Here is a 10,681-nt window from a genome sequence, read left to right on the forward strand (position 1 = left end):
CCCTTAAATGCCCACTAGTAACATATTTTAACGTTTTAAGTATTAAAATTCAGTTTTGACCAATTCCTTGTATTTTTATTTGTTTTATTTTATCACCATCGTGTTCCCCCGATAATTTTACATAATAATCAATGTAGAACTCAAAATTAAATGAACTGTTGGCAAGATACAGCAATTTTACTGAAAAAAGTTTGATTTTACGCAGCACTCGGAAGTACATGGTGTACTTTTCAACAAATATGGATGAATCTCGCATAGTTTGGTTTTTATATGTGAGAAATGTTTTTCGGATTTGAATTCATAGGATAGTGTGTTTCAGTAAAATCGCTGTATCTTGCAAATAGTTCATTTTAGTTTGAGGTCTACATTGATTATTATGTAAAATTGTAGGGAGAACACGATGATGATAAAATAAAACAAATAAAATTATAAGGAATTGGTCAAAACTGAATTTTAATACTCAAAACGTTAAAATATAATCTTAGTGGGCATTTAAGAGCTAAAATTTTATTTTTATCGAATTCCTTGGACAACTTTCTATCAAGTGCAACCTGTAGAAAGTCTTTTGCTCAAATAGTTGCAAAGTTATAATTAAAAGAAAAAAAAAAGTTTTTTTGAATATCGTCAAAAAAGAGGGCGGTGCCAAAAATAGAGGGATGATCCAATCAGCATCAAATTTGGGATTTCTGTTAACTATCGATAGATAAACGTTCCCTCCAAGTTTGGTCCAAATCGGTGAAGGTCGAGTCCAAAAGTGTACCCAGTTGACCTGAAATGACCCGTATACTTTTCTACAACATTACATTTGTGTGTATATGAAATCATTTTTGAATACTTTAGAAAATAGTTGAGTAAAGTTGCATATCAATGCATATAGTTTTTTTGCTAACCCTCTACTGTTCCAATATTGTCTCGAAATTTTTTATATTTCCCGTATCATTTTGGTCATTTTGTGCAACTTTTGTTCTTCGAACACATTACTCCTTATGTTTGTTTCTGATAGTATTTGGCTTACTGTACCACCTCCTATCATTACCTTTTGCTTATCTGTTTTTTGTCTCCGTTTACAGAAACTTTTTCAATTTTTTGCTTGTTTTTCATATTTTTGACTATAGAATGGTACCATTATCATTTAATTTGTATAAAATGCTTAGAGGCAAAGTCTGGTACACTTAAAAAATTACTGCATACTTTTTCTCACATAATATAGAGGAAATGTTAGTAAGAAACACAGCCAAAGGGTGACCCCAGAAAAAAATGACATTTTTATTTACTTTGGCAATGTCACAAAAAAAAACAAGTCAAACTTCCAACCCCAATTTTTTTTCAAAATTTCAGGAGTTCTTCTTTCCAATGCTTTTTGAAGATTATATAAATTGATTGACAAATGGATTTTCGCGAATTTTTACATCGAAGCCCGCCTAGAGGCGAAGTTGGGTTGTAGAGCGTTACATGAAACCTTATTTGTAGCAAAGCGCAATTAAGTTCGTACCTCCAATTGTTCAAAAGCACCCAAACCCGATAACAACATTGTAGCTGCACTCATTAAACATGCCCCAAGACAAAACGACACGCCACGCGCCACCTTTGTCGACGCAAGTGTTCTAACTATATAAACGCGCCAGTATAAATAATCTACCGTAGGTGGGTTATAGACCCGCAAGCGACTAAACTGCAACCAACATGACTCGGACACATGTAAATGCAATTTGCTGCAACATAAACGGCGTGGTGCGAAAAACACGTTTGTTCCGATGTCGGATGGCAAAAAGAGGCCACCGACACCGCCGCCACCGTCATCGTTGTTGTCACGAAAAAGTAGAGTTCATAAAACTTTAGAGAATATATTTAAGTTGAGTTCTCGTGACCTTTTTCCCCCCACTTGACTTGTTTATGTTTTCGACCAATAAAACTTAGAAAATTTCACGTGTTTTATTGAAAATTAAAAAGAAAACGCAGATTGCACCACGAAGGCACAACTACGTTGTAATGCTGTGTACGTGAAGTTTGCGTGTAGGTGGAGCCACTCGGTGAATTATTGAATCATAAATTATCGAGCAAAATATCAAAGCTGCAACTTCTCTGCAACACAGTCGGTTGATGAAGTCTCGTGGGACTTCAACGGACGGAAAGGTGCAGCAAATCGATCGACGACGCCGGTGACGGTGACAAGGACAGTCTCCACAACGATACCGAGAGAGGGAGAGAAAAATGATCTATCGACCGGAGGCTGGAGGTTCTTAAGCCCCCAGTGTGTGAAGCAAGTGGCAGTGTTGGCAGTCAGAGTACGAGCGGTGCGTGCGCTTAAGCAACTTGCAATTAGTGTGGTGACTTCGGGCCGAAGAAGTAGGTCGGTGGGTGTACTCTCTGCAGATTAAAGATAAATAGCCGGGGCTGTCTTTTTTTCTTGTTTTTATTCACTTGTACACCGAATTGCTCACACTACTGTGCTGAGTGAAGGTGTTTCGTTGCGGGTTGCGGGGAAAAAAATGCTAAAAATTTATTATTTTCCATGCGAACCGGTATATCAACATAAATTTTTGGTTTATGACGGGTAAACGATCTGGTGTCAATAAACTGCTGCTGAACATGACTTTTCTTGATCGAATCTGAACTGTATGTGAACTTAACTGTGCAATTCTGAAAAACTTCAACCATCGCTTTTTTATATTTTTGTTTGTTTTCTGTATTGGATGATGGTCTTTCCTAGTGCGTCTATCCTGGGACTTCCCGGGACAAAATTCACGGGATTTTTTCAAAACTGGGAATTTTAGAATCCCGGGATTTTTTTATAATTTGTCCCGGAAATTTACGAAAGAAAAAAAAAATACAAATTTGGGACTGGAAATTCAGATTTAGTTTTGGAAATAGATGAACAGTTGAATACTTCATCATCGATAATAATTTAAAGCATTATAATTTGCATTCGGCATGTATCAGCATTAATTTTGTTTATTAGGCAAAACTGTTAAATTTTTGTTTACCGATCTGCAAATTCCCTAACGCTTTAAATATTGTCTTTTTGATTTTATATATTTTTAAAGATTGAGATATCCTCGTATATTAATGATTTAACATTTTCAAAAACTTTTTTTATTTTAACGGTGAATTTATTTAACGCATGGATGTTTGCAAAAAAATCCATTCAAAAGCCGTTTATTTGGGATTGCAAAAAAAAAAATTGTAGGCAACTTGTTGTAAAACTTGTTTTGTTTTCCAGCACTTGTCGTATTTCTAGATGAATTTTTCAAAACAACCAATGCGCCAAAAGTTCCCTATGTACATAGGACATTTTGAAATAGTAATCAAGATTTATCCGATAAATGTTCGACTTGTTCTGAAAAATCTTCTTTTTGCCACTTATTGCATAAACTTTAATTATATAAAACATAAAATTCAAAATTTGTCTGAAATGTAACTTTGACAAGTTTTATTTTGTTTGATGTCGCCTCTTGTTTTTTTAAAGATATTTTTCAAACTTATCTGATCTTGCTATAAAAAAGAAATATATTTATTTATATAATTTTATTTTATTTGAATCACATTGTAGTTAATTTGAAATCAAATCCAAAGCACAACAAAGAATAAAAAAAACTTATTTTAACTTTATTTGAGCTATTTAAAAGCGATCGTCCTTGTTTAGATTAAACTTTAGATTATCACCAATCAATATGATTGAGCCAATTCTATGATTTTAAGCTTGAAAAACATAACAAATAAAATGAAAACATAGATTTTATGACTATTTCAAAAGTTTCCCGAGATTCCAAAAATATTTTTCCCATTTCCCGGTAAATTTGAACGCCCTAGTCTTTCCTGTGACCATTGTAACCAATTTGCATAATTGGTTCATTCATACGAGTTGCAATATCAAGAGACGACACAACAAAAAAAAAATGGATTTTGGAATGTTGAAAATTTTGTGGGTTGAATATTACCTCTATTTGTGAAAAAATGTGAACCTGATAAATATTTGCAGAAACTGATAATAATTCATCATTTTCTGATGTAATACTACACATTTTTTTGACACAAAATCTGTCACCATCCAGGTCTTTCAAATGCCTTTCTTAAAACTGTGTAGCCTTTTGAAATGTTAGTCTTCATCCAAAAAACTTAAAATTCTAAATACTGTTTTTGAAAAAGTCGGCAAATTTCACAAATATGTCATATTTTAACATTGAAAATCGGACCATTCGTTACTGAGATATCGACATTAAAAAATTAAGGATTGTTTGGCTGATACTTAAAAAAAATCCTTTGTTTTTTTTTTCTTTTATCCGCTGTATATCAGTAAGCAGTGGTTCAATCTTCAGTGTTTCTTAGACAAAATTTTAGGAACTGTTCGAAAAAAATATTTTAGAAATGGACAATCATGGACACTGTTTTAAAAATAAAAAAAAAAACAACCAGAACTTTTTGGACAAAATTTTACTTTGAATGGCTTTATTTTAAAAACGTTGCAATTAAACAACATAAACTTTGAAAAATATTTGCAACGGCCTTACTCAACTTTAAAAATTTTTGGAACATGTAATTTTAACGGAAATTGAATGTGCTTTTCGAATCTGGGTAAATCTTTACCAACTCACATGAAATCGGGAAAAGTTGCCCCGACCCCTCTTCGATTTGGGTGAAACTTTGTCCTAAGGGGTAACTTTTGTCCCTGATCACGAAACCGAGGTCCGTTTTTAGATATCTCATGACGGAGGGGCGGTACGGCCCCTTCCATTTTTGAACATGCGAAAAAAGAGGTGTTTTTCAACAATTTGCAGCCTGAAACGGTGATGAGATAGAAATTTGGTGTCAAAGGGACTTTTATGTAAAATTAGACGCCCGATTTGATGGCGTACTCAGAATTCCGAATAAACGTATTTTTCATCGAAAAAAAACACTAAAAAAGTTTTAAAAATTCTCCCATTTTCCGTTACTTGACTGTAAAATTTTTTGGAACATGTCATTTTATGGGAAATTTAATGTTCTTTTCGAATCTACTTTGTCCCAGAAGGGTCATTTTTTTCATTTAGAACAAAATTTTTCATTTTAAAATTTCGTGTTTTTTCTAACTTTGCAGGGTTATTTTTTAGAGTGTAACAATGTTCTACAAAGTTGTAGAGCAGACAATTACAAAAATTTTGATATATAGACATAAGGGGTTTGTTTATAAACATCACGAGTTATCGCGATTTTACGAAAAAAAGTTTTGAAAAAGTTACTTTTTGCGTTTCTCTTTGTTTCGTCGTCCGTGTCTGTCGCGGGTGACCATGAATGGCCATGATCGATGACGACCAACTTTTTCAAAACTTTTTTTCGTAAAATCGCGATAACTCGTGATGTTTATAAGCAAGCCCCTTATGTCTATATATCAATTTTTTTGTAATTATCTGCTCTACAACTTTGTAGAACATTGTTACACTCTAAAAAATAACCCTGCAAAGTTAGAAAAAACACGAAATTTTAAAATGAAAAATTTTGTTCTAAATGAAAAAATGACCCTTCTGGGACAATGTAGATTCGAAAAGTACATTAAATTTCCCATAAAATGACATGTTCCAAAATTTTTTACAGTCGAGTAACGGAAAATGGGAGAATTTTTAAAACTTTTTTAGTGTTTTTTTCGATGAAAAATACGTTTATTCGGAATTCTGAGTACGCCATCAAATCGGGCGTCTAATTTTACACAAAAGTCCTTTTGACACCAAATTTCTATCTCATCACCGTTTCAGGCTGCAAATTATTGAAAAACACCTCTTTTTCACATGTTCAAAAATGGGAGGGGTCGTACCGCCACTCCGTCATGAGATATCAAAAAACGGACCTCGGATTCGTGATCAGGGACAAAAGTTACCCCTTAGGACAAAGTTTCACCCAAATCGAAGAGGGGTCGGGGCAACTTTTCCCGATTTCGCGTGAGTTGGTAGAGAATTACCCACATTGGAAACCCCATAGCTTATCAGACCTTTTAAGATATATTTTTGAATCAAGTTTGAAGTTATTATTCAAAAAATATATAGGAAATAGTGTTGATTAAATCGAGCACTTTTTTATGAAATCACTAACCACAACGTTGTTTTATTCTTCCATGGAGCCGAAGTAATTCAATTCAATTATTTCACAAGTTCTTCGAGTAAACATGATTGTGAACTGAATTGACCGCTTAAACAAAAATCACATTCAAAGTAATTAAACACGCACGCACACAAAGGCACTAACATAAATGAGGTATTTGTAACTTTTTCTTTTCACCACTTCACCACCCTTCACAAACTTCCCCTCCCCACCACCCTCCACACAAACTGCTGCGCACACGTGCTCAAGGGGCAGGTCTTTCCCTTTGAAGCCAAGTTCTTCAAAGCTCCACCAGGCGGCACCCCATAAGCAATTCACAGAGCATAGTGCGTCGTCGTCGTCGTCGTCGTCGCCTGCACTAATAATAATAGTAATAACACCGAACACTACGCGATCGCCAACACACACAACGCGTCCGGCCGAGGTAAAAATCGAAACTGAAGTAAAAAAGTTTTTAATCATATTCGTTGGCCAGCTACGAACTACGCGACACACACACACACTTGGCGGAGTAGGGTCGTCGCGACGCCCGCCGCCACCGCTGCCAGGCGTCGTGGCCAACATTTGCAACTGTCTGGGCTGTGACGTGCGATGCCGTCAGGTCGAGAGATCCAAATGGATGCTGGTAGGACATGAGAGCAAAAACTTCTGATTTTTGCGCCTGCTGCTACTGCTGGTTGTGACCCAAACGAGAGACCTCCGATTTGTTTGGAAGTTGGTGAACTGTAAAATGGGGTGACTCTGAGCGTCTGATTATGAAATGTGGTGCAAGACAATGTGTTTATATAAAGGTTAAAAAAAACTCAAAACATGTGTGGAAGTTCTTTTTGAATGATTATCATTGTTGTTCAAACAAATAATTGTTGACTGACAGATTTTGTCTAACAAATTTCACCAGTTTTTTTTTGTCCCGGCTTTTGAAAAGATCACGGATTAAAATAAAAATAAACATATTTAAATTTCAAGTCATTGTTTTCCAAACTTCTACTTCCTATTAATTTTAAAATAACTAAGGAATTATGAAAATATTCTTTTTCGAAAGATTAACCAAAGATTCGTCCATTTACCCAACGAGGCCCTGCCAGGTACTTTTATATACTTTAAAATCTCTTCCATCTACGGCGCCGATTTCTGACTGAATACCTTTCAATACCAGTGTTGAATAGTTTTACTTTTCAGCATTGAAATGGAAGTTGAAAAGTTGAACTTTTCAGCACTTGTATCAAAAAGTATCACTTTTCAATGTTTTTTGTTTTGATATACGACTCGTGCTGTAAAAAACTTATTTTTGCAACTTGTTGCATAAAATAATTTTGCATGAAAACTGGAAATTGGTTTTTCTATTAATTCTGTTTGTTCGAAGAAGGATGCTTTTTAAATCATTTGCAGCCTAAAATGGTAATGGCTGGAAATTTGATGTCGCTTCATGTAAAATTGAACGCCCGATTTGATGGCGTACTCAGAATTTTGAAAAAACTTATTTTTCATCGAAAAAATATAATTACCAATTGCAATGCCATTCATCGTTACTTGACTGTAAAATTTTTTGTTACTCATTATTTTATGGCAAATTTTATGTACTTTCCGAATTTGCAATAAACCAGGGTAATTTTATATTGAGATCCATAACTTTCATCTTAAAATTTCGTGTTTTTTAAACTTTGCAGGATTATTTTTAAGACTCTCACGACATTCTAAAAAGTTGTAGAGCAGACAATTACAAACATTTTGATATGTAAACATTAGGGGTTTGCTAGTAGTAATCACGAGTTATCTTGATCTTACAAAAAACAAATACATCAAGAGAATAAATCATTTAATGAGATACTGCCAAAACATAAAAAAATCTAGTTGGCAAATTAAGTTTCTGTGGGTAACAGAAATATCGTCAAAAGTTCAGATTTCTGAGTTTGACCATAATCTCAAATCTCAGCAACAATTGTTAGGTGTATATTTTGTAAATGTCATTTTTAAATCAGTATGAATTTTTTTAAATCAGATATCAGGTATTGCTTTATTTACAGAGCTGATTTGCAAAAATCAAGTTTCATAAAAAAACTAAATTTTGTAGAATAATTATATTTTTGCTGGACAAAAATTGTTTTACGAATCTGCACAGCAAATTTTCACTAAAAATTGTAATGTAATTAATTGGTTAATTAATGGGAAAAGATAATCATTGCAAGAAAATTTTAAATTTTAAAATATTTTCAGTGAATTGAAAGTAAATTCGAAATTTATTTGTGAAGCCTCTGAAAATAATTCCCCTCTATTTTTATTTTTTTTTTATTTTTTTTTTCGTTCTGATGAATGGTGGGAGAGGAAGATGTGTTGCATTTATATTTAAAAAATGCAACAGGACTTTTGAATTGATTAATTTTTTCATAAGTTAATATTTACTGATTTTTGTGTATCCAATATGTAAACATTTTGTTACAATTTATAAGGATCTCTTTTTAAATTAAATTACTGTATGTAACTTGAAATTTTATACTTCACACATTTTTTTTATTAATTAAGCTTTTTTTTCAAAATTTTCATGCAAAAATCCTCAAACAATGCATTATAGATGATTAAAGTTATGCAACTGTCAAAAATTTCCAAGATATCGAAGAATTGATAGGAAAATAAAGTCGATCTGTTGCCCCAAAATATTTTTGTCTTTACCTTGATAATAAATATGGATTTTTCGAAAATTTGTAAAGTTTTGGAGCTTTATTGCATTCAAAAGAGTTGTTGCATATGGGAAGAGGCAACTTTAAGTATGGTTGAAGATTAGAATGGTTCACGATTAGGGTGATTTTGAAAATCTAACTTTTCAGGAATATTTTTGGGACTTTTGTTGTCTTCTAAAAAATGTTGAGTTTGCCTATCCAAGCAACTTTGTCGAAGGCATCCAAATTTTTTCTCGCAATTTACGCCTTCTACGACCAAATTTAGGGAAAGCCTCCGAGCAAACCTTCAACAATCAGTTTTTCAAACGGGGCAATTCAGGGATAAGTTTCAGAGAAAAGATATTCGAAGCACTTTTAGAGCTCTAATAAACAAACATTTTCATTTTTTTACATATCAATTTGACTTCAGGATCCAAAGTTGCTGCCATTATAAAGTCTAAAAGATGCAAATTTAAAACTTATATATCTCGAAGAGGCACATGTCAAATTCCGAGCACTTGGTTGCATTCGAAAGGGGAGATCAAGCCATACAAACACTGAAAAAATCTCAGGGGCGTTTTTTTAAACTCAAGATATTTTCAATTGAAAATTTCTTATTTTCTAGGGAAAAGTGTATGGGAAACCCCTAACGAAATTCGAAAATTGTTTTTCTATGCCATTTTGCAGGCTGCATCTTGCAGAATAGAGCCAAAGTGTCAAAATATCGAGTTGTGGTCATATTTTGGGATTCCATGTAAAATTATCATAAAAACCTTAAATATGACCAAATCTTGTTATTTTGATACGTAAGGTTTAGCTTAAATTCTGAGGGAACACTAGCAATTCAAATTAGTCTTGAATTTGAATTAAAAAAAAAAACGATTCGATCAGGAAAATTTTATAAATGTTTGATTTTTGAACACTGAAAATTGGACCATTTGTTGCTGAGAAATTGGCTTTTTAACAAGGGATAATGTTTGGATGAGACTTAGAAAGCTTTAATTTTCCAACAATTCCAATCTTCAATATTTCTCAGACAATTCATATATTTTTTTTCTTTTATTTTAATCGATAAACTGATTTTTTATGATAAAATCCAACATTATAAGGCAGATTAAATTTTACATTTAAAACTGAAATATAAATCGAAATCAAAAGCGAATCTTGGAACTAGTTTTACAGGCAAACAAAACTTTATTGAGCCTATGTTTGACTAGCCCTCATCAATGCCTACAATTTTAAAGAAAATGCAAAATCGATCAGAAAATACAGATTATCAAACATTTACGAAGATTTTTTTTATGAACAGCTGTCAAAATTTTATGGAGCCTTGTATAAGTGAACCCATTACACAAAATGAAGCCATGTATAATATAAAAAAATTGTACGTAAATATTTGAAAATCTGTATTTTCCGATCTTTCTTCGTTGAGAAGGTTCTTACAAATTTAGAGACCAATCGAAATAACAGAAAAATGCATTGTAACGAACGATTTCGTTGAGAATTACTCAGCTGAGATAATAAAAAAATATCAATAATTTTGTTTCAAACATACTCAGTTTGACAGTGCTACAAATCACGCAGAACCGTTTGCTGAGCACACGTGATCAACCCTATCGCTCTCAATGAGTGATGACGGAGCCAAGGGGGTAGTGCCCAGGAGTGGACCTAAGGCATGCTGTGTGTGTGTGCCGGCGGGGGGTTGGTTATGGTTATTAAATGAGTGGTCCGCGGGAAAATCATTATAATTGGGCACGCGGTCGCTGACGAATGACCACAACCACCACCAGCATGCATCTCTATATGGCATACGTACGTCATAATTAATGTGCGTGTAATGTGGAGTAAAAATACAGTAGATCTATGGGTTATGGGTTAGATGTGTGAATTAAGTGATTAAGATTATCTTTTTAGATTATTTAAAGGTTATGTTTGCCGATCTTGGTTAAGAGTGATTG

General features: G+C 33.5%; 1 protein-coding gene across 8 annotated transcripts in view; it reads right to left on the bottom strand.

Moving 5' to 3' along the window:
- LOC6051146 (calcium/calmodulin-dependent 3',5'-cyclic nucleotide phosphodiesterase 1A) overlaps positions 1–10,681 on the bottom strand; it is a 660,139-nt gene that overhangs the window by 252,143 nt on the left and 397,315 nt on the right. Inside the window, exon 1 of one of the 8 annotated variants that reach the window (XM_038257815.1) lies at positions 6,061–6,502. The exons of the other annotated variants lie outside the window; for them this stretch is intronic. The gene's annotated coding sequence lies outside the window, so the exon portion shown is untranslated. Of the gene's footprint in view, positions 1–6,060; positions 6,503–10,681 lie in introns of those variants that run through there. 8 annotated transcript variants of the gene reach the window in all.

Source organism: Culex quinquefasciatus, chromosome 2, assembly GCF_015732765.1.
Source record: "Culex quinquefasciatus strain JHB chromosome 2, VPISU_Cqui_1.0_pri_paternal, whole genome shotgun sequence".
NCBI classification, from domain to species: Eukaryota; Metazoa; Arthropoda; class Insecta; order Diptera; family Culicidae; genus Culex; species Culex quinquefasciatus.